At 48.9% G+C, this 20,456-nt stretch overlaps 1 pseudogene; it reads left to right on the top strand.

Moving 5' to 3' along the window:
- The first annotated feature begins 6,021 nt into the window (after nt 1-6,021).
- LOC102091703 (proteasome subunit alpha type-7-like) lies at nt 6,022-8,630 on the top strand (annotated as a pseudogene).
- The last annotated feature ends 11,826 nt before the right edge of the window (nt 8,631-20,456 follow it).

The following is a 20,456-nucleotide window of genomic DNA, read 5'->3' as shown; positions in this document are numbered from 1 at the left end:
CTCCTGTTTCTTGAAATGGGGCACTGTCCAAGGAGGAAAATGTGAGGTCATAAATGAAGGTGAGCAAAGACAGTAGAGATGAAAAAGGATAAATGCCACAGAGCTGATGCAAATGGAGCCAGGAGACAGACAGTCAGGTTTATGGTATTTTATCCTTCAAAGGGGTAAGGTTGTTGTGAAGGTGACTGACCGCCAATGACATTAAGAGGAGATGGTAGAGGAGACCAGCTGTCTGCTTCATGTTAGGTGTCTGCACTGCAGTGGATGGCAAGGAGGTGCCCAAATCCCCCTTCTCATGGCATTTCTGGGAGCAGATCCTTCTCACCAGTCACCAGTCACACCTTCTCACCCATGTCTCTGCTGCCTGCAGCTGGTACCTGCTTCAAGCTGTTTCTCTGTCCCTGGGTCTCCTCCTTGTCTGTGCTCACAGAGCCCATCACACCCACTGTGCTCAACTCTGCCCTGCTCACAATTCCTGGCACTAGGCACTGCCCAGGAACATCTCTATGTGTGCAGGGGCTCAGCAGCTGCTCTGACAAGCCCAAAGGAGAACCAAGGTCTCAGTGCTTTTCAAGAAATAAATCCTAATCTCCCACTGCCCACCCAGCCAACCAAGAGTGGAAAACTAAAAACACACACTGCTTCCCTTGTAGGTATTGTCTTGATGTCGTTCTTCAGAAGAACCCTCTGCATTGACTCTGGGGGTGATATGCAAATGTGAGCAGCCCTGACCCACACAGCACCCTGTCCACAGCAGAAGGACCCTGCCCTGCTGGGGGTCACTCCTTCCCCCCACAGCTTCTCCCCTCAGTGTTGTTGGGATCTCCCGGGCAGGCTGAGCGCTGACCCTGGCAGGCGGCAGAGTCCCTGCCCGGCACAGCCCTGGGGTGCAGGGACCCTGCTCTGCAGGACAGCCCTGGGCACCCCTGCCTGCACATTTACATTTACACCCCTCAGCCATCCTTGGGAGAAAGCAGCATTCACATCTTGTCACTCTGACAGTGCAGAAGGCAATCCCTGCACTGCAGCACATCCTCTCCTCTGCATCAGAGAATCTCTGAGAATTGTACTTACATCTCTTGTAGGTTCTGCAATGTGACAGCTTTCTAAGATCCTACCATGATTTGCAGGTGCAATGCCCTGCAGCCACAGGCTTCATATCTCTGAAGATTTCTCCCCCAGTGATCTCTCAGCATCCTCCCACCCCAGACTGCGTTTCTCTTTCTCTGCCTGGCTCCTGTGCCCTCGGTGCTGCAGGAAGAGCCCTCAGCCCTGCTGCGTGTGCAGAGGAGCTGCTCCTGGGCAGAGCTGTCTCTCTGCAGCGCTGCCACTTGCCATGAGTTCCCTCTGTCCCAGGAGCCCAGCCCAGCTCAGCAGCACAGGAGCAGCCCATGATGTCCCTTTCTCTGTCCCCTCGGGCTCCCTCCAGGTGTCCCTGGGGCTCCAGGGGAACCTGCTGTGAAACAGGCTGACGTAACTACTTATTTTCTGTCCCTCAGCTGGGGAGAGATACTTCTTCCCAACAGTTGCATTTCTCAATCAAAGGTAGCTTTGGCTCCGAGAACAGGCTTTTTGTTTTCTTATTAGACAGGACAGCAAACAATGTCAGGGAGGTATCCCCTTTACCCATTCTGAGGGAAGGGATTCAGCTGAGTCAATGGAGGCTTCTCATGCTGAGTTTGCAGTCCTTAGAGCTAAAAGAAGAGTTAGCGCCATTCCATGCACACCACAAACCCACAGGAACTGGGATTCATCTTTCCTCAGATCAGATGTGCACAAAATAGTCTCCTGAATGGGAGCTCCTTGTCTCAGCTCTCTGGATGATTAATGGAAATGGAGGGCAGAAGGAACATGTTCAGACACAAACACCTGGTAACAAATTTGGTTAGAGGTGACCAAGATGCATGCAGAAAACTGCAAGCTCTAATGGAGCAGTTCTGAGAGACAGGGCAGCACCCGAGGGCATCTTCTTGGAGGCTGGTGGGAAATTCCTTTGGCCAACTTCAATGACAGAAGGTGCCCACATGTAGGACAACTGAACCTGTGACTGTTCCTTATGTCCTGGGCAGCCTATAGAGGATTTCAGCTGACCAAATGAAGTCCTGTGGCACAGGCAGAGCCAAATGTCTCTTCTTCTGTTCTCCATTGGCTGTATTTCCTCATATGGCAGTTGTCTCATGTGCATCCCTTCATTGTCTAACCTTATTCAGGGCAGCCGAGTTACGATTTAATTCACAAATACAAGCCTGTAGTGCTCTGGGAGGTGCCAGGGCTCTCCAGCACAACTGCGTGCACCTGATATGGACAGCACAGGTCCTGCACAGGAACCCTGTCCCCATTCAGACAAGTTCTGTGACAGGCAACACTCAGGGCAACTTAGACAGATTTGGTGCTTTTGGGCCAGTGATTGAATCCCACCACCACAGTGATGCAAGGTCTGTCCCATTGCTATCCAGTACATGTTGAGCAGTGTATGAATACAAAGCACATCACACCAGGGCCTCCACATGTGTTCCTTCACTCTCAAACTCTGCTGGTCCTTCTCTTCCCCATTGTTTAACCATGCCCTTGATGATACAGTCATGGATCAGGCCAATGTTTTTCACAGTGTGCCTGAATCACAGGATGTCCACACCAAGACCATTTTCAAAATCATCTCTTCCTTTCTTATGATCAGCTTCACCTCAACCACAGGCCCTCAAGGCAGCAGAGACACAAGACACAGCAAACACCTCTCCTGCTCAGACTGCACAGCCTAGTTTATTTTTCCATGGCTTTGGGGAGAGCAGGGTTTGTTCTCTTTGTGGGGACCTCATTTCTTCTGCCATCCACTCCAGCAAGTCTCTGCTCTGAAGCAAAGCCTTCACACAACTGAGCTTTGGGGGGCTTGGTAGCAGGTTTCCTCCTTGCAAGTCTGCTCTTATCTGAGTTGTTGCTGATGTCCTCAGCCTGGGGCACAGACAGGAGGGGCTGGAGCTGTGTGTGTGATCTTTTCATTCCACTTGGAGGGAATAACTACTGAGGCCTGTTGGGGCAGCTCTTGTGATTGGGCTGTTGTGATGGGTGGGTACAGGATGATCAGGAGGCCAGAAAGATCAGGAGGGAAGTGTCCTGCGTGTGAAGGAGGGTGTGCAGATGTGTGGAGCTCCTCTATTGGATGAACAAATTGGGTGAGCTGTTGTGGGTAAGGGTCAGAGGAGAGACTGCTAAGGGTGGATATTTGGTGGGAGACAAAGAATCCATTTAAGTCCCCTTGTGGCCTTCAATTACCCTGGCATTCATTGGAAGGGGACCACAACAGCATACCGATAGTCTGGAGGTTTCTGGAGGGTCTTGGTCAAGACACGGGTCTTTATAACACAGCTGACAGATCAATCAACAATGGTGGTGCTCAAATGCATCTGTTACTCTCAAAGAAGGAAGAAATGGACATGGATGTGAAAATCAGTGTCAGTATTAGCTGTTGGGACCATGGCGTAGTGAGGGGGTCTCACCTACAAGGGGAAGGAGAAGAGTGAAGATGTCAGGCCTCAGAGGAGCAGACTTTGGTCCAGTCTTGCAACTTTTAGTGGGAGAGTCCATGTGAGCAGCAGAGAAGGGAAGCAGAGCCCTGTACAGCTGGTGTTCAAGGACAGTGTCTGTCAAGTACAAGACTGTGCATACCGATAGTCAGGAAAACAAGCAGAGCTATCACCAGAGAAGCCTGGAAAAACAGGAAAGTCCAAAGAAAATAGGAAGTATATAGAGTCATAGAATCATTTTGCTTGGAAGAGACCCTCAGGATCGTTGAGTCCAACCATAACCTAACTCTAGCACTAACCCATGTCCCGAAGAACCTTGCATTTTAAACCTTTCCAGTGATGGTGACTCCACCATTGCCCTGGGCAGCCTGTTTCAATGTCCAACAGCCCTTTGTGGAAGAAATTGTTCCCAAGATCCAACCTCAGCCTGCCCTGACACAACTTGTGGTCATTTCCTCTCATCCTATCACTTGCTACCTGGGAGAAGAAACCAACCCCCTCCATGCTCCAAGCTCCTTTCAGGCAGTTCAGAGATCAGAAGGTCTCACCTCAGCTCCTGTTCTCCAGATGAACCCCCCGGGTCCCTCAGCCACTCCCACCACACTTGTGCTCCAGCCCCTCACCAGCTCCATTCCCTTCTCTCAACTCACTCCAGTGCCTCAATGTCCTTTTTATGATGAGGGGCCCAAAACTGAACACAGTATTCAAAGTGCGGCCTCACCAGTGCTGAGTACAGTGGCACAATCACTTCTTTAGTCCTGCTGGCCACACTGGTCCTGATACAAGCCAGGATGCTGGTGGCCTTTTTGGCTGCCTGGGCACAATGCTGGCTCATATTCCACCACTATCAATCAACATTCCCAGGTCCTTTTCTGCCAGACCCAGCTGCACACAGGCAAAGAGGGATTTCTCGTATTTGTGAACAAACAAAATAAAACTGATAAGATTAATCATTAAAAGAAAACACACTCCTCAATTCTATGCCAAGTACAAGCTGCCACCAATTACCTTCTTCTTCCACGAGGCATTACCGTGCCAACAATGTTCTAGACAGAAAGGAAATTATAAAATCAACACAATTAAAGACTTGGCTAAAGACAGAATTAGCCTACTGAAAGACAGGGAAACTTTTAACTCTCTGAAGCTGAAAGCAGCAGCTGGATTGTTGAGAGGTATCTGAATGATTGAAGAGTAAATGGAAGGGAAATCCAGAGAGAAATCACAAGTGCTTAGGTGCAGATTGACTGCTGGAAATGTGACTTCAGATGGTTATTTTAGTTAGGACAGTGGAAATAGGTGAAAGATGAGGAGTTTGAATGCACGGCCTAACAAAGTGAGTGCTGACAAGGCCAATCTAGTAGAAAGTCAATAGTTCTCCTCTTGCTATTAATGCACATCCTGAAAATTTCTCATTTTGATCTCATGGAAAAACACTGTCATTTTATTAAAAGTATTAAATTGCTTCAGCTGATGAGTTGTGGTCAAGTTTTTAAGCACATGTGAACATTTCTCAGGTTTTCAGGCAGAGCTTCGCTGTCTGACCATAAATATCCAGTGCCACCTCAAAGGTCAGCATATTAAAACAAGACAAAACAAAGCAAACAGGATAACAATACCAACAGTGTTTGGAGCTTAAATTTGAAATAAGACATTTCCTTCACTCTAACATCTTTCATTCTATTTCTTTGTTGCCTCATTTTTTTAAAATCTTCTCAACATTTCCATCATTCCTACATGCCTACAGCAGTAAGAAAGATAATTCTTGTGTCTTACACAGAACACAGGGCCCCAAAAAATCTCTCTTACCATAACTGTCCATGACACCTCTAACTACTGGCACAGAGTGAGTCAAGCTTGAAGGTTCTGACCATTCTTGCCTGATGGAGGAAAGTAGGCTAAAAAGCTTCCATGGAATGCTTTCATTTTGGACCATCAAATTTACGCTAATCTGTGTTGTCTGTATTTCTATGTAAGTATATGGAAAAACAGTACTGGTAAATCTGTGGAAAATAATGGAATAATGGAATCATACAATCATATAGAGTGGAAAAGACCTTTCAGCTCATCGCGTCCAGCCATAAACTTGCAACTACCAACCCCCTACTAAACCATGTCCCTAAGTACCACATCTCCATGTCTTTTAAACACTTCCAGGGGTGGTGACTCAGCCACTTCCCTGTAAAGCCTGTTCCAAACCCTGACAACCCTTTCATGCAGTTAGAAACTTTTTCATAGCTAGCAAGGGTCATTGCTTGGATTTAGTTTAAGAACAAGAATATAACACTCTGGGACAGAATTAATGCTTCTGTTCAAGTAACTTGCTGGTGTCATTGAGCTGGAACAAAGAGAATGGAAGAACCTCTTGTTATCTTAGTTGTTGTCTGTGAGCCAGGGTCTTTTCTGAATTCTATGTTCGCAGGTGTGAGGCAGCAGGGAAGGGGTGCATAGATGGGACAGACCTTGACTGACACCCAGACTGATCAATTAGAATATTCCGTGGATGGATGATGGCAGAGCGGTGGACGTCATCTACCTTGACTTGAGTAAGGCATTTGACACAGTCTCCCACCACATTCTTACAGCTAAACTGAGGGAGTGTGGTCTAGATGACCGGGTAGTGAGGTGGACTGAGAACTGGCTGAAGGGAAAAAGCCAGAGAGTCGTGGTCAATGGAGCAGAGTCCAGTTGAGGCCTGGATCTAGTGCAGTGCCTCAGGGGTCAGTACTGGGGCCTATACTATTCAATATATTCATCAATGATTTGGACGAGGGCATAGAGTGACTATCAGCAAGTTTGCTGATGACACAAAGCTGGGAGGAGTGGCTAACATGCCAGAAGGCTGTGCCGACATCCAGCAAGACCTGGACAGGCTGGAGAGTTGGGCAGGGAAAAATTTAATGAAATATAACAAGGGAAAGTGTAGAGTCTTGCATCTGGGTAGGAACAACCCCAGGTTCCAGTATAAGTTGGGGAATGACCTATTAGAGAGCAGCGTAGGAGAAAGGGACCTGGGGCTCCTGAGGACAGCAGGATGACCATGAGCCAGCACTGGGCCCTTGTGGCCAGAAAGGCCAATGGTACCTGGGGTGGATTAGAAGAGGGGTGGTTAGAAGGTCAAGAGAGGTTTTCCTGCCCCTCTACTCTGCCCTGGTGAGACTGCATCTGGAATATTGTGTCCAGTTCTGGGCCCCTCAGTTCCAGCAGGACAGGGAACTGCTGGAGAGAGTCCAGCGCAGGGCAACAAAGATGATCAAGGGAGTGGAGCATCTCCCTTATGAGGAAAGGCTGTGGGAGCTGGGTCTCTTTAGCTTGGAGAAGAGGAGATTGAGGGGTGACTCGTTCATGGTGATCAGTATGTAAAGGGTGAATGTCAGGAGGATGGAGCCAGGCTCTTCTCAGTGACAACCAGTGATAGGACAAGGGGTAATGGGTTCAAAGTGGAACACAAAAGATTCCACTTAAATTTGAGAAGAAACTTCTTCTCAGTAAGAGTGACAGAACACTGGAACAGGCTGCCCAGGGAGGTTGAGGAGTCTCCTACTCTGGAGACATTCAAAACCCGCCTGGATGCCTTCCTGTGTAACCTCATCTGGGTGTTCCTGCTCCTGCAGGGGGATTGGACTGGATGATCTTTTGAGGTCCCTTCCAATCTCTAACATTCTGTGATTCTGTGATGCTGTGATTCCATGTCATTAGTGTCATGCTTCATATTTAAGGAAAGTTGGAGTTTTCCAGCTAGAGGGGACAGATGCAGACCCTTTCTTGTTCTACTCCATTCCAGTGGAGTTCCGTTTGAGAATTCTTTTATCTTGGCCTTTTGCCATTCTGCGGGTTTGCAGAGGCTTCTGGGCCTTTCTGACTTTGTCTCTCTTCTCTCTTGGGGATCAGATGTTCGGGACGGGGGTGTCTTTTCCTAGGACTGGCTGCTCAGTGTGAATGGACTTTGTGAAGAATTGCATTGAGTATCTTTTACTTCAAATTCAATTTTCTATACATTATTAGAGGTAGTGGGATATTGCTATTAATTTCTTATTTTCTTAAACTGTCTTTATGTCAATCCTTGAGTTTCTCACTTCCCTTTTGATTCTCTCCCCTAGTTGGGATGGGAGGGGGGGAACGCGCAGAAGGAGTGAGTGAGTGGCTATTGTACCTATATTCGCAGTTTGGGTTACACCACAATATGCAGGTCCCTCAGCCGCTCCCATCACACTTGTGCTCCAGCCCCTTCCCCAGCTCTGTTCCCTTCTCTCAACTCACTCCAACACCTCATGGTCTTTCTTGTAGTAAGAGGCCCAAAACTGACCCTAGGATTCGAGGTGCAGCCTCAGCAGTGCCCAGTCTAGGGGACGGTCACTACCCTGGGCCTGCTGGCCACACTGTTTCTGGGCCATCATCATATTCTTCCAGGACGGTTACTTTTTCCAGGTGGAGTATGCCCAGGAGGCAGTGAAGAAGGGCTCCATTGTGGCTGGAGTAAGAGGGAAGGATATTTTCATTCTTGGTGTGGAAAAGAAGTCTGTCGCAAAATGTCAGGATGACAGAACTGTACAGAAGATCTGTGCTCTGGATAACAATGTCTGCATGGCTTCTGCAGGGCTGACAGCTGATGCCGGAATAGTTATAAACAGAGCTCATGTGGAGTGTCAAAGCCACAGACTGACAGTGGAGGATCCTGTTCACTGTGGACTACATCACTCCTTACATCTCTAGTTCGAAACGGAGATACACAAAAAGCAACCGTTGTGAGTCTTTCAGTATCTCTGCTCTTATCGTGGGATTTGACTTTGATGGAACCCCCAGGCTGTATCAGACCAACCCCTCTGCATGGTACATACCATGCTTGGAATGACAATGTCATTGGCAGAGGAGCCAAATGTGTGCATGAATTTCTGGAGAAAAACTATACTGATGAAGCCATTGAAAAAGATGATCTCAGTATCAAACTTGAGGTGGTACAGTCTGGTGGGAAAAACCTGGAACTGGTGGTTATGAGGTGAGAGCAGCCACTGAAAATCCTAAACCCTGCAGAAACTGAGAAAATACGTTGCTGAAAATGAAAACAAAAAGGAAGAAAATTAAAAGAAAAAACAGAAGAAAACTTCACACTGAATGAAATTTCACTGCTTAGTTGCTTCTTTTTAATTCAAGTGACGGGTTATTCTGTATAGACATGTAAGCATTCCACAAACACCTCACTGCTCTGTGATTCTGTGATACAAGCCAGGATGCTGTTGGCCTTCTTGGACACATGGACACGCTGCTGGCTCATGTTCAGCCACTGTCAAGTAACATCTCCTTGTCCTTTTCCATGGATGACAAGTGGTGTCCCTCAGGGGTACTGTTTAGTATCTTAGTCAGTTACATAGACAGTGGGATTAAGAGAACCTTCAGCAAGTTTGTGGATGACACCAAGCTGAGTGATGCATTTGACACGCCTGAGGCACAGGATTCCATTCCACAAGGACCTGGAAAAGGTCGACAAGAGGGTCCATGCGAACCTCATGAGGTTCAACAAGGTCCAGTGCAAGGTCCTCCACCTGGGACAGGGCAACCTCCAGTATCAATCCAGGCTGGGGATGGAGGGACTGAGATCAGCCCTGTGGAGGACTTGGCTGTGCTGGTGGATGAAAGATTGGACATGAGGTGGCAATGTGTGCTTGCAGCCCAGAAGGCCAATTGTATATTGGATGGCATCAAAAGGAACATGGCAAGCAGGTTGAGGGAGGGGATTCTACCCCTCTGCTCTGCTCTTGTGAGACCCTACCTGGAGTCCTGCGTCCAGCTCTGGGTCCTCAGCATAGGACACAAGTGGACTTGCTCAGAGGGACCAGAGGAGCCACAGAAATAATCTGAGGCTGGAACAGCTCTGCTGGGAGGACAGGCTGAGAGAGTTGGGGTGTTCAGCCTGGGAGGCTCCAGAGAGACCTTATTGTGGTCTTTCTGTACTTAAAAGGTGCTGATAAGAAAGATGGGGACAGACTTTTGAGCAGGACCTGTTGTGGCAGGACAAGGGGTGATGGTTTTAATCTAGAAGAGGGGAGATTCAGGCCAGACATGAGGAAGACATTTATTACAATGTAGGTGGTGAGAGCCTGGCCCAGGTTGGCCAGAGAGGTGGTGGATGAACCATCCCTGGAGACATCCCAGGCCAGGCTGGAGAGGGGTCTGAGCAACCTGAGCTGGTGAAGATGTCCCTGCTCATGGCAGGGGCGGCTGGACTGGATGACTTTTAAAGGTCCTCTTGAACACAAACTATTCTGTGATTCTATTATTCTAGTGAGAATGACAGAGAGTTTTGGGACCATTAACTTGTAAGGAAAGAGCAGATCTCCAGTCTAGTTGGGCCTGCAAACGGATTCAAAGGGAGGGTGAGGGCCTGCAACAGCTTTCAGCCCTGTCACATTCCATGTGAGAGCAGAGGCTGGATGTTCACAATTGTTGAGCTTGGCCCTCATAAGAGGGAGAGAGAATGAGGAAACCATGAAGAGGTGGCTAGTGGTGTCAGCCATCATTGTTTGGCCCATGAAAGGGCTTCTGAGGGAAGGTGGGGGCCAGCAACAGCCTTCAGACATGCCACATTCTGTGTGTGAGCAATTGCTGGACATTTACAATATTTATAGCTGTGCACTGGCAAGTGTGACCGAGAGCGTAGGGACTGTGAGGTGGCTGGGTGAGCACAGTGCCCCAGTGTTGGTGGGGTTGTGAAAGGCCCGGCAAGGGAAGGGGAGGGCAGAAATAGCTTTCAGTCTTGGCACCTTCTGTGTGGGAGGAGTCTCTGGAGGTTTACAATTTTGCAGCTTGGCTCTGGGAAGAGTGACAGAGAGTGAGGGGACCATGAAGTGGATGGGCAAGCACCGAGTCCCAGTGTTGACTGACTTGTAAAAGGGCTTCCAAAGGAAGGTGAGGACCAGCAACCAACAACAGGTGCCAGGACTGGAAGTTTTTGCTGGTCCTCACCTTGCCTCGGAAGCCCATTTTCACAGACCTACTAACACTGGGACTCTGCACTTCCCTAGCAGTTTCGTGGTCCTCTCACCTGCTGAAAGCCCTCAAATGAGCCTACATCTCATTTCAGCAAATGCATCACAATTGTGTGTTTGTCCTCCTCACTACTCTCCTTTTTCAAAATCCACTTTCAAAAGCTCTTCTCAGATAGAGAAGTGTTTCTTGAAGATTATCATACTTGTCTTCAAGCCTGCCTTGAGACCATCCTTCATCAGCTGGTTTCTCAGCCTGAAAATAAAGGGAGTCATCAAAAGAGTTGCCACTGTGTTGAGAAGGTGCACTGCCTTGTCATAGGAAATGCGGTGACTTGAAGGCTGGACAAACATGAAGATGCCACTACCATAGCCCAAGACAACAATGGTAAAGTCAGAGGAGCAAACAGAGCGTGTCTTGTGCCATGAAGAAGCTGAGGACAAGATCCCAACTCTCCTTAAATATGAAGCATGACACCCATGGGATGGAATATTCTTATTGGTCAGGCTGGATGTCAGTCAAACTCTGCCCCATCCATCCCCCTTCCTCAATGCCTCAAACCTGTGGGCAGAGCTCAGAGTGTCCTTGGTTCTCAGACCAGAGCAATTAAAAACATTAACTCTGTGCTGGGCTGTTATCTCTTGTTCTCAAACTGAGTCCAAATAATGACCATGCTAGCTATGGAAAAGAAAGGTTTCTAACTGCATGAAGAAAATTAACTCATTTTCAGTCAAACCAGCACAATTTTATATTCTATTTCTATTACGCATATATATTTACTAGTAGTGTATTAGTATATTATTATTCTATTAAACTGTGTTTATGTCAGTCCAATTTTCTCCCTTCCCTTTCGATTTGCTCCCCTATTTGGAGCGGGTGGGCAGGGGGATGAGTGATCGGCTATTGTGGTTGTATTGCTAGCTCGGGTTAAACCACAACAGATATATTAGGATAGTTCCTCAGGAAAAAAAAAAAAAAAAAAAAACAACAAAAAAAAACCCATGATGAATGTCAAGAAGAAGTGGGATGAATAATACTATTTATTGCAATTAATATTATCACATATAAAAAATAAATGTAAAACAAACAAAATAACACAAGAATGTTCTGGCTTTTCCTGAGATACCCTGCGAGTCATATAAAGATGATGGATGCTTTACTGGTGTTGAAACAGTATGTGTTCAACCAGTTTCTTCAGGGCATCCTTCAGATCCTGGTTCCTCATGCTGTAGATGAGCGAGTTCACTGCTGGAGGCACCACCGAGTACAGACCTGAAACCACCAGATCCAGGAATGGGGAGGAAATAGAGGGGGGCAAACATGCCTGTGCTGAGGTACAGGGAGACCACGGCCAGGTGAGGGAGACACATAGGAAAAGGCTTTGTGCCGTCCCTGCTCAGAGGCGATCCTCAGCACGGCCCTTAAGATCTGCACATACAACAGCACAATGAAAGAAAAACACCTGAATGCTAGACTGACACTAACCAGAAGAACCCCAGTTTCCCTGAGGTAAGAATTTGAGCAAGAGAGGTTGAGGATATGGTGGATTTCACAGAAGAACTGGTCCAGAGCATTGCCCTTGCGCAGTGGCAGTGAAAATGTGGACACAAGCTCTGCCGCCCAGGAGGGTCCCATAGTTTAGGGGTTTGCAGATGGCAACATAGTGGTTGTAGGACGTGACTGTGAGAAGAAAATACTCTGCTGAAATGAAAAAGAAAAACAGAAAGACTTAGGCAGCACATCCCATATAAGAAATGGCTAGCGTGGCGCGCGTTCAAGGACAGGTCACCCTGTACCCTTTGACAGGGAAGCCTCTCCACATCCAGCCACATTTCTCCTCCTTTTCTACAGTTCTCCTCCCTCTTTGTCCCCATACCTTCAGCTGGAAGGTCTGACTGAGATTCAGCACCACCAGAAAAGTGAACTGTCCCAGGAATGTTCCTGGCTCCCCATGTTCTTCCTTGAAGCCCTACAGAAAGACAGGGGTGGAGAAAACAAGAGCGTCTGGTGCACCATGGAAGACTGAACTTCAGTCGGTGAAGTACGGGGTTATTTCAGCTACATAGTCCAAGGACGGTAAGCACAAGGAAAAGACAAGAAGCTGCAGGGGGACAGCATGACACACTTGCCTACTCAACGAGTCCAAGCTGGCAGTCAGAAAAGGAGCAGACGCTCCCAGTGAGAGGGAGGTAACCTGAGGATCACAAATGCCACTGGGATTGGAAGCCAAGAAGGTCTAGGACCATGCAGCATCCAGCTCTTTTTCCCTTTGGCTCCTGGAGTAGCATCTTGCCCCAGAAGCTTCCTTTTGTGTGGTCCACTGAATAAAAGAGGAATACAATGGGAAGGAAAGAACTCCAAGGTACCTGTTACTTCTGAGAGTCAGGAGGAAGCTTCAGGCCACTGGACTCTTTGACCCATCTTCACCTCCTGCTCAGAAATGATGAGCAACCTCCTGCCCCCCGCTCCAAAGTAATCACTTACATAGACAGCAAAGTCCTTGGGAGCTCCGGAGATACTTTCTCCATGGAACGCTGTCCCTGAGACATGGTCCATGGTGACTGCTGTGGGAATGACTGGCATGGACAGCTGGATGAAGACGTGTCCCTGACTTCCTGGGAAGGTCCAGCAGTTTCCAGGATGATTTTCTGGCTGAAAGGAGAAGACAACACTACATTGACATGGGGAAAATCGTCCTGGTTCTCTCCCAGAGCTCCGCAGGCACCTCTGCCATTCTCCTTCTGTGCCGTGCTGACAGTTTGCACAGCGACTGGGCAGACACAGACTGCAGGAGCAGTCTGGCCTGGCAGAAGCTCCCGCGGAGAACCTGGGGCATTCTGAGAGAGGAAATACTCAGCAGGGAGACACTGGAGGAGAGCAGGTCCATGCGAGAAGGAGGCAGGAGAAGAAGCTTCAAGGAGCAAAGACAGGGGGTGTGACAGATGCACAACCCCCCTCCCTTCCTTCAATATGAAAGGTGCAGACACATATCCCCCCCCTCTCCTGCAATGGGGTTAATAGCTTCTTTTGTTTTAACCCCAGAACCCGTTTATCAGGGTCGTTATGAGAGAGAAGGGGTGAGGGCGGAGAGGCGCCAATGAGCCGCTGGGTGATCACAGCCAGAGTGGGGGTGCTTAGAAGCTTCAGTACACCCCACAGCCAGAGCTTCTGGAATGCCTACAGTCAGATCTGACAAAGCTATATGAACGGGACCCCCAACAAGACCAGCCACCAGCTGTGTGGACCTCTTGGAGGGTGGGCCAAAGTCTGCAGCCAAGAGCCCTCCCCCTTAGGCAGGATGGCTGCATAAGGTAATCTCTTGGGACCTGGATTCCCCCCCACCGAGCCACATGGGTGAGTGATAAAATTTTCTTTAATAATTCCTCACAGGATCGTGGGTGCTTATTCCGTGCTTAAATATAAGCACATGTATTTTCTTTAATAATTTCTTGTCAGATTCAGGCAAGTGTATCCTTTTCCCAGAGTCAGGTGCAGCTCTGGCATTGTTTCTGGTGAGCCACGTGTATACACACCGTGGATCTCCATTGTTATTATTTGCTACACCTTCAATAATTACCTCAACTGATACTTGAACCTGTATTTATGTCACTATTTGAGAGCTAAAACCCCATCTTCCACTGGTTAATCTGCTGCACTTTCTTTACAGAATAAAAATTTGTTTTGGACCCTGTTGTCTGTCTAAACTAACTTCAGGGTGCCTCCATGATAGGGGGAAAGGCAACTCTGAGCAGCATGTGGTTCATTCTCCCCAATTTCGTTTTACTGCTTCTTGGTGCTCCTACCTCAAGAATAAGGTCAGGGGACCTCATGTAATCCATCACTGGCAGAGAATACAAGAAGGATTTTGCTTTGGAATTCCAGAAGGATGGAGAAGTTCTGGAACGAATGACGGCAGCCCCTGGAAATTCAAACATGAGCTTGGTCATCAGGCAGTGTGAGGAGGAATATTACACTGTTGACATGGAAAAGGCCTCTCAGCTGTCATCCATGTCCTACAGTGGGTTCCTCTCTTTCTCACTGGCACAGTCCCTCTGGAACACATAGCAAGGTGTCACTAAACTGTTGTACGGGGTTGTGGAAACAGACAAGAATGTGAGCCAGGCTTTCTCTGCTTCCCATGGGGTCTGGCCCATTACAGGCTCTGTCAGTGGGAGCACTTCAAGGGCATGAATCGACCCTTGACTTCTCACCCCTTCTCTCCTACCCCTGGGCATGTTCCAATGCCCATCTTGTCAATCTGGACAGGAAGCAGTTTGAAACTGCTTTGTTTGTACAATGTCAGTATATCTGCTGATTTCAGAGCGTAATCCGGCATCGGGACCTGGATTTCTTCCAGCTTCTCCAGGGCTTGATTGACGATCTCCTGAACAGCCTGGAAGGAGCAAAAAGGAGAGTGCCCGTTGGAAGGAGCCATGTGGGTCAGGAGACAAGCCAGGATACCCAATGAGGACTCACATGTTCTGCTCTTCAGCTTTAAGGGGTGCCATGGAATCTCAGGAATGCCAGTTCCTGGGTGCAAGGAGCTGGTCAAGAGCCTCGTTGCCATTTCTATAACAATGGCTTTGCTGCCTGGCTGATGTGCAGACTCTGTACATGGATACTGACACCTGTAAAGCAATCTGTTCTGAAAGGATGAACAATGTTGTCATAGAGGACAGCAAAACAGAAGAACCTGGATTGGGGAAAATGAAAAGCGATGCCAAAGATGTGGTCAGGGCTATTTGGGGGAACTTGTAAAGCAGCCCTGCACCTCATGTGAATTATTCCTGTGGTCAGAGAGAAACTGAGAGCTGTCCATAAAGTGAAAACATAAAGGGGATGAAAGGACCATGTCATTCAGGTTGGATGGGACCTTGAGAGGTGTCTTGACCAACCTCCTGCTTAAAGCAGGGTCAGACCAGATTACTCAGGGCTTATCTAAACACATCTTGGACACTTCCTGGGGTAGAGCAGAGGCTCGCTCCTGGGAAACATCTTCAGTGCTTTACTGTCCTCATGATTCGAGATTTTCTCCCTTTCTATAACACCTTTCCAAGCCCAACCTTCCAGATTGTTTTTTACCCATCTTCTTACATACTGTCACAGACCATAATATCCTACCTCAGACACAAGAATATTGTGGGGGATGATGCTGGATGCCTTGCTGACTTCCAGGTAACAGACCACCACTGTTCTGCCCACATGCAGCAACCCTGTCCTTTCCTCACAGAAAGCAAAGAGGAAGGACAGACACAGCCTACCCTGGGTAAACCACATCATCGTCCTGCTGTCCCAGCTCCTGGGATGCTGCCCCTCCTGTCCCATAGACTGGGAAGGATTGTGTTAGTTCCAGTGACCCCTGACTTGATCCCCACCCACTGCTGGTTGTTCTACCTCCCATCACAGAGGCCTGAGAGACCTTGCTGGTGAAGATGGAGGACAAGAGACACAGAGAATATCACTTCTTTCCCTTAGTAAATTCTTCAGTGGCCACACAGTGTCTTTGTTTCTTCTTTAACTGTTCCTGCAGTAGTAACAGCTCATTATGGGCCCTTGAGTTGCCTTACAGGTCTAGACTGAGTTTTTATCTGGACTGTTGCTGTGCCTCAAGGCTGCTGTCCTTGAACACCAGATGAACCAACTTCTGCCACCCTGCCTGGCAGTTTATTCCATCCATGTCACAGCTCTATCTGCAACTTTGACAGCTCCAGCTCCCCCAGTCAGGTCCCTGGCTGAGGACATTGTCTCACATCTGGGCTGAACCACCCCAGCTGTGGCACCAGCAGAGCTCTGACCTGCCTGTGGCAGAATGCAAACCCCCCTCCCTCCTTCAGTATGGCACATCTCCCCCTTCCTCTGCTACTTGAGGCTAACAGCTTCTTTTGTTTGGCCCAGAGCACCCTGGCTCCTGAGGCGTTAGAAGAAGGGAGTGCCAAGGCACACTGAGCTGCGCCCAGTGTGGGGGATGTTTGTAGGCTTCAGGGGCACCCACAGACAGTGTGGGGGGTGCAGAGAAGCTACTAGAGTGCCTACAGTCAGATCTGATCACATAAAAACGGGACTCTCGTCAAGACGCCGCCCATTGTGTGGGTCTCTCAGAGCACGAGCAAGATGCTGCCGCTGAGAGCCCCCCTCCCCGGGATGGGGACTCAGCTTGCCTTGCTGCCACGTGTGTAAGTAAAACTTCTCGCAGGATTGCGAGTATATTTATACTTTTCGTGCACATATGCACATGTAACTTTCCGCGCTCCATATGAGCGCGTGTAAAATTAATCCTCGCACAATCGCGAGTGTATTTTCTTCCCATGCACATATGCACATGTAACTTTCCGTGCACATTTGCATGAGTACTTTATTTCCTCGCACAATCGCGAGTGTATTTTCCTCCTGTGCTTCCACGTAAGCATGTGTAGGATTCCGTGCACACTTGCATGTGTAAGTAAATTAACTCTCGCAGGATTGCGGGTGTATTATAAATTTACCCTCGCACAATCGCAAGTGTACGCTTCCCGTACTCATTACGAGTGCATGTATCTCTTTAAAAATAATCCTGCACCGTGTTTAGGCAAGTGTGTACTCCTCCGGGACTCAGGGACAGCTCCGGCATTATTTTGGGTGAAGCCACATGCATGCACACTGTGGACCGCCTGTTGTATTAGTTGCTGCCTCAATAATTTTCCTCAACTGATATCCGAACCTTTATTTAAGTCACTTTTGGAGTGCTAAAACCCTGTTTCTCATCGGTTTAATAAAAGTTGTTTTTGGACCTTGTTGTCCCTTAAATTAACCTACGGGGTGCCTCCGTGACACTGCCACATGGAAACCTGGTACAAAGTGTCCAAGACCCCATGTGTGCCAAGGCTTTGCTTCAGGGCACAGATATGACATGGCCAAAGATTGCTGAATGTCTCTCTAGACCTAGGAGTATAAAACCAGAATAAAATGCCTAAATTCCTTCAACTGAAGTTATCCCTCCCCCAACTTGGAGAAATTAGATCCTTTGCTGTGACATTCCTGGTGTCCTGTCTAATGATGGGACAAGATGATTCACATACCAATTTATTTTTTAATAGGAAGAATACAATGCTGGCAAGAAGTCTCTGTGCACAGTAGAGAGAATCAACATCACTGATTACTTGAGGTTGTTTCAAAGGATGTGCCCCTGGAGCCCCAGGGACACCTGGGGGGAGCCCGAGGGGACAGAGAAAGGGACATCATGGGCTGCTCCTGTGCTGCTGAGCTGGGCTGGGCTCCTGGGACAGAGGGAACTCATGGCAAGCAGCAGAGCTGCAGAGAGACAGCTCTGCCCAGGAGCAGCTCCTCTGCACACGCAGCAGGGCTGAGGGCTCTTCCTGCAGCACTCAGGGCACAGGAGCCAGGCAGAGAGAGGGAAACGCAGTCTGGGGTGGGAGGATACTGAGTGATCATTGAGGGAGAAATCTTCAGAGATATGAAGCCTGTGGCTGCAGGGCATTGCACCTGCAAATCTTGGTAGGATCTTAGAAAGCTGTCACATTGCAGAGCCTACAAGAGATGTAAGTACAGGTCTCAGAGATTCTCTGATCAGAGGAAAGGATGTGCTGCAGAGCAGGGGTTGCCTTCTGCACTGTCAGAGTGACAAGATGTGAATACTGCTTTCTCCCCAGGGTGGTTGTGGGGTGTAAATGTAAATGTGCAGGCAGGGGTGCCCAGGGCTGTCCTGCAGAGCAGGGTCCCTGCACCCCAGGGCTGTGCCGGGGCAGGGACTCTGCCGCCTGCCAGGGTCAGCGCTCAGCCTGCCCGGGAGATCCCAACAACACTGAGGGGAGAAGCTGTGGGGGGGAAGGAGTGACCCCCAGCAGGGCAGGGTCCTTCTGCTGTTGTGTTCTCCGTGGGTCAGGGCTGCTCACAGCTCCAGATCACTGCAGACTGCTTCTAATTGGAGGTTTCAAGGAGAAGAGCTATACAAGTATTACCATAAAGACATGGAGCATTCCTGAGTCTGTCCTTTCAGTTTGATATTCCTTTTTTTTTTTTTTTTTTTTTTTTGTCGCAGGGGTGGGGGGTGGAAGGGAGAGTGTGGGGATGGATAGAGGAAAGGATATATGAAAAAGGAGCTCTCAGGCTTTAACACATGACTGAGACACCTGAACTGCAACTCTGAGTGATCAGTACATCTGCCAGAAACCTTGGAACATCCCTTCAGCCACTCTTCTGCCTGTGGACAACAGCAGCATCACCTTTACTGGAGCCTCAGTCTGATCTGTTATTTTTTTCAGCCTGCAAACAGGAAGATGCCCCCAGGCAGTGCCTTGTGAACAGGCAGGATCTGTAGGGCCAGGGGGAGGGCACAGAGGGTGGGATGGTCTGTGAGCACTGACAGGGAAGAGACATGGACAGGGAAACACCTCCCAGGGGGAGAATCTCCAGGCAGAAGGGACAGAATCAATGAATGCCAGAAAACTCAAACCAGAAATGCTGTTGGAGGGAGAATTCAAAAATCTCCGTATGATCCCCTGCAGTGCAGATCCCTCCTCTGAGCAGCCCCCTGGCCTCCTGTCCCACCCAGCAAAGCCTCTGCCCTCAGGGCCGGGGGCTCCAAGGCATGAAGCAGCTCCTGTGCAGCCAGAGCTCCAGTTCCTCTGCAGAGCACAGGGGCTGAGAGCAGCTGCCCGGCAGTGTTGGTGTCTGGGAGGTGGCTGCACAGCTGGGGAAGGGTGACGCTGTCTGCGTGCCCGGCTGCCTCTGCCCTGGCCTCTCTCACACCCACCCTCACCGCATTTTCCTTCTTGCTCCACTGCTCTGGGTGACTCCCGTTGTGAGCAGAGTGGTGCAGCAGAAGCGTGCTGGGCCCATAACCCAGAGGTCGATGGATCGAAACCATCTTCTGCTAACAATTTATTTATCTAGTGGAGTGCCTCAGGGGTCAGTACTGGGGCCAATATTATTCAATATATTCATTATTGAGTGTACTATCAGCAAGTTTGCTGATGACACTAAGCTGGGAGGAGTGGCTGACGTGCCAGAGGCTGTGCTGCCCTCCAGAGACCTGGAGAGTTGGGCAGGGAATAACCTGATGAAATTTAACAAGAACAAGTGTAGGGTCCTGCACCTGGGCAGGAACAACCCCAGGTTCCAGTATAGGTTGGGAAATTACATATTAGAGAGCAGTGTAGGGGAAAGGGACCTGAGGGTCCTGGTGGACAACAGGATGACCATGAGCCAGCACTGTGCCCTTGTGGCCAGGAAGGCCAATGGCATCTTGGGGTGTATTAGAAGGGGGGTGGTCAGTAGATCGAGGGAGGTCCTCCTTCCCCTCTACTTCACCCTGGTCAGACCTCATCTAGAATATTGTGTCCAGTTGTGGCCCCCCAGTTCAAGAAGGACAGGGAACTGCTGGAGAGGGTCCAGCGTAGGGCAACGAAGATGATTAAGGGAGTGGAGCATCTCCCTTATGAAGAAAGGCTGAGGGAGCTGGGTCTTTTTAGTTTGGAGAAGAGGAGACTAAGAAGGGACCTGATTAATGTTTATAAATATATAAAGGGTGAGTGCCACGAGGATGGAGCCAGGCTCTTCTCGGTGGCAAACAATGATAGGACAAGGGGTAATGGGATCAAGCTGGAACACAAGAGTTTCCACTTAAATTTGAGAAAAAACTTCTTTTCAATGAGGGTGACAGAGCACTGGAACAGGCTGCCCAGGGGGGTCGTGGAGTCTCCTTCTCTGGAGACATTCAAAACCCGCCTGGACATGTTCCTGTGCGACCTCACCTGGGCGTTCCTGCTCCAGCAGGGGGATTGGACTGGATGATCTTTTGAGGTCCCTTCCAATCCCAAACATACTGTGATACTGTGTGATACTGTGATCTTTTTCTTGCTGTCAGGCTCTCTGGGGATGGGAGTTTCAGCTGCAGAGTCACACCCTGATCTTGTGGGTCCTTTCCTGTTGAAGCGATAAAGGACTCAGCAAACAATTCGA

The sequence above is a fragment of the Columba livia genome, chromosome 25 (genome assembly GCF_036013475.1).
Source record: "Columba livia isolate bColLiv1 breed racing homer chromosome 25, bColLiv1.pat.W.v2, whole genome shotgun sequence".
NCBI lineage: Eukaryota > Metazoa > Chordata > Aves > Columbiformes > Columbidae > Columba > Columba livia.
The sequence above is the reverse complement of the archived record's forward strand: the minus strand, read 5'-3'. Positions and strand labels throughout refer to the sequence as shown.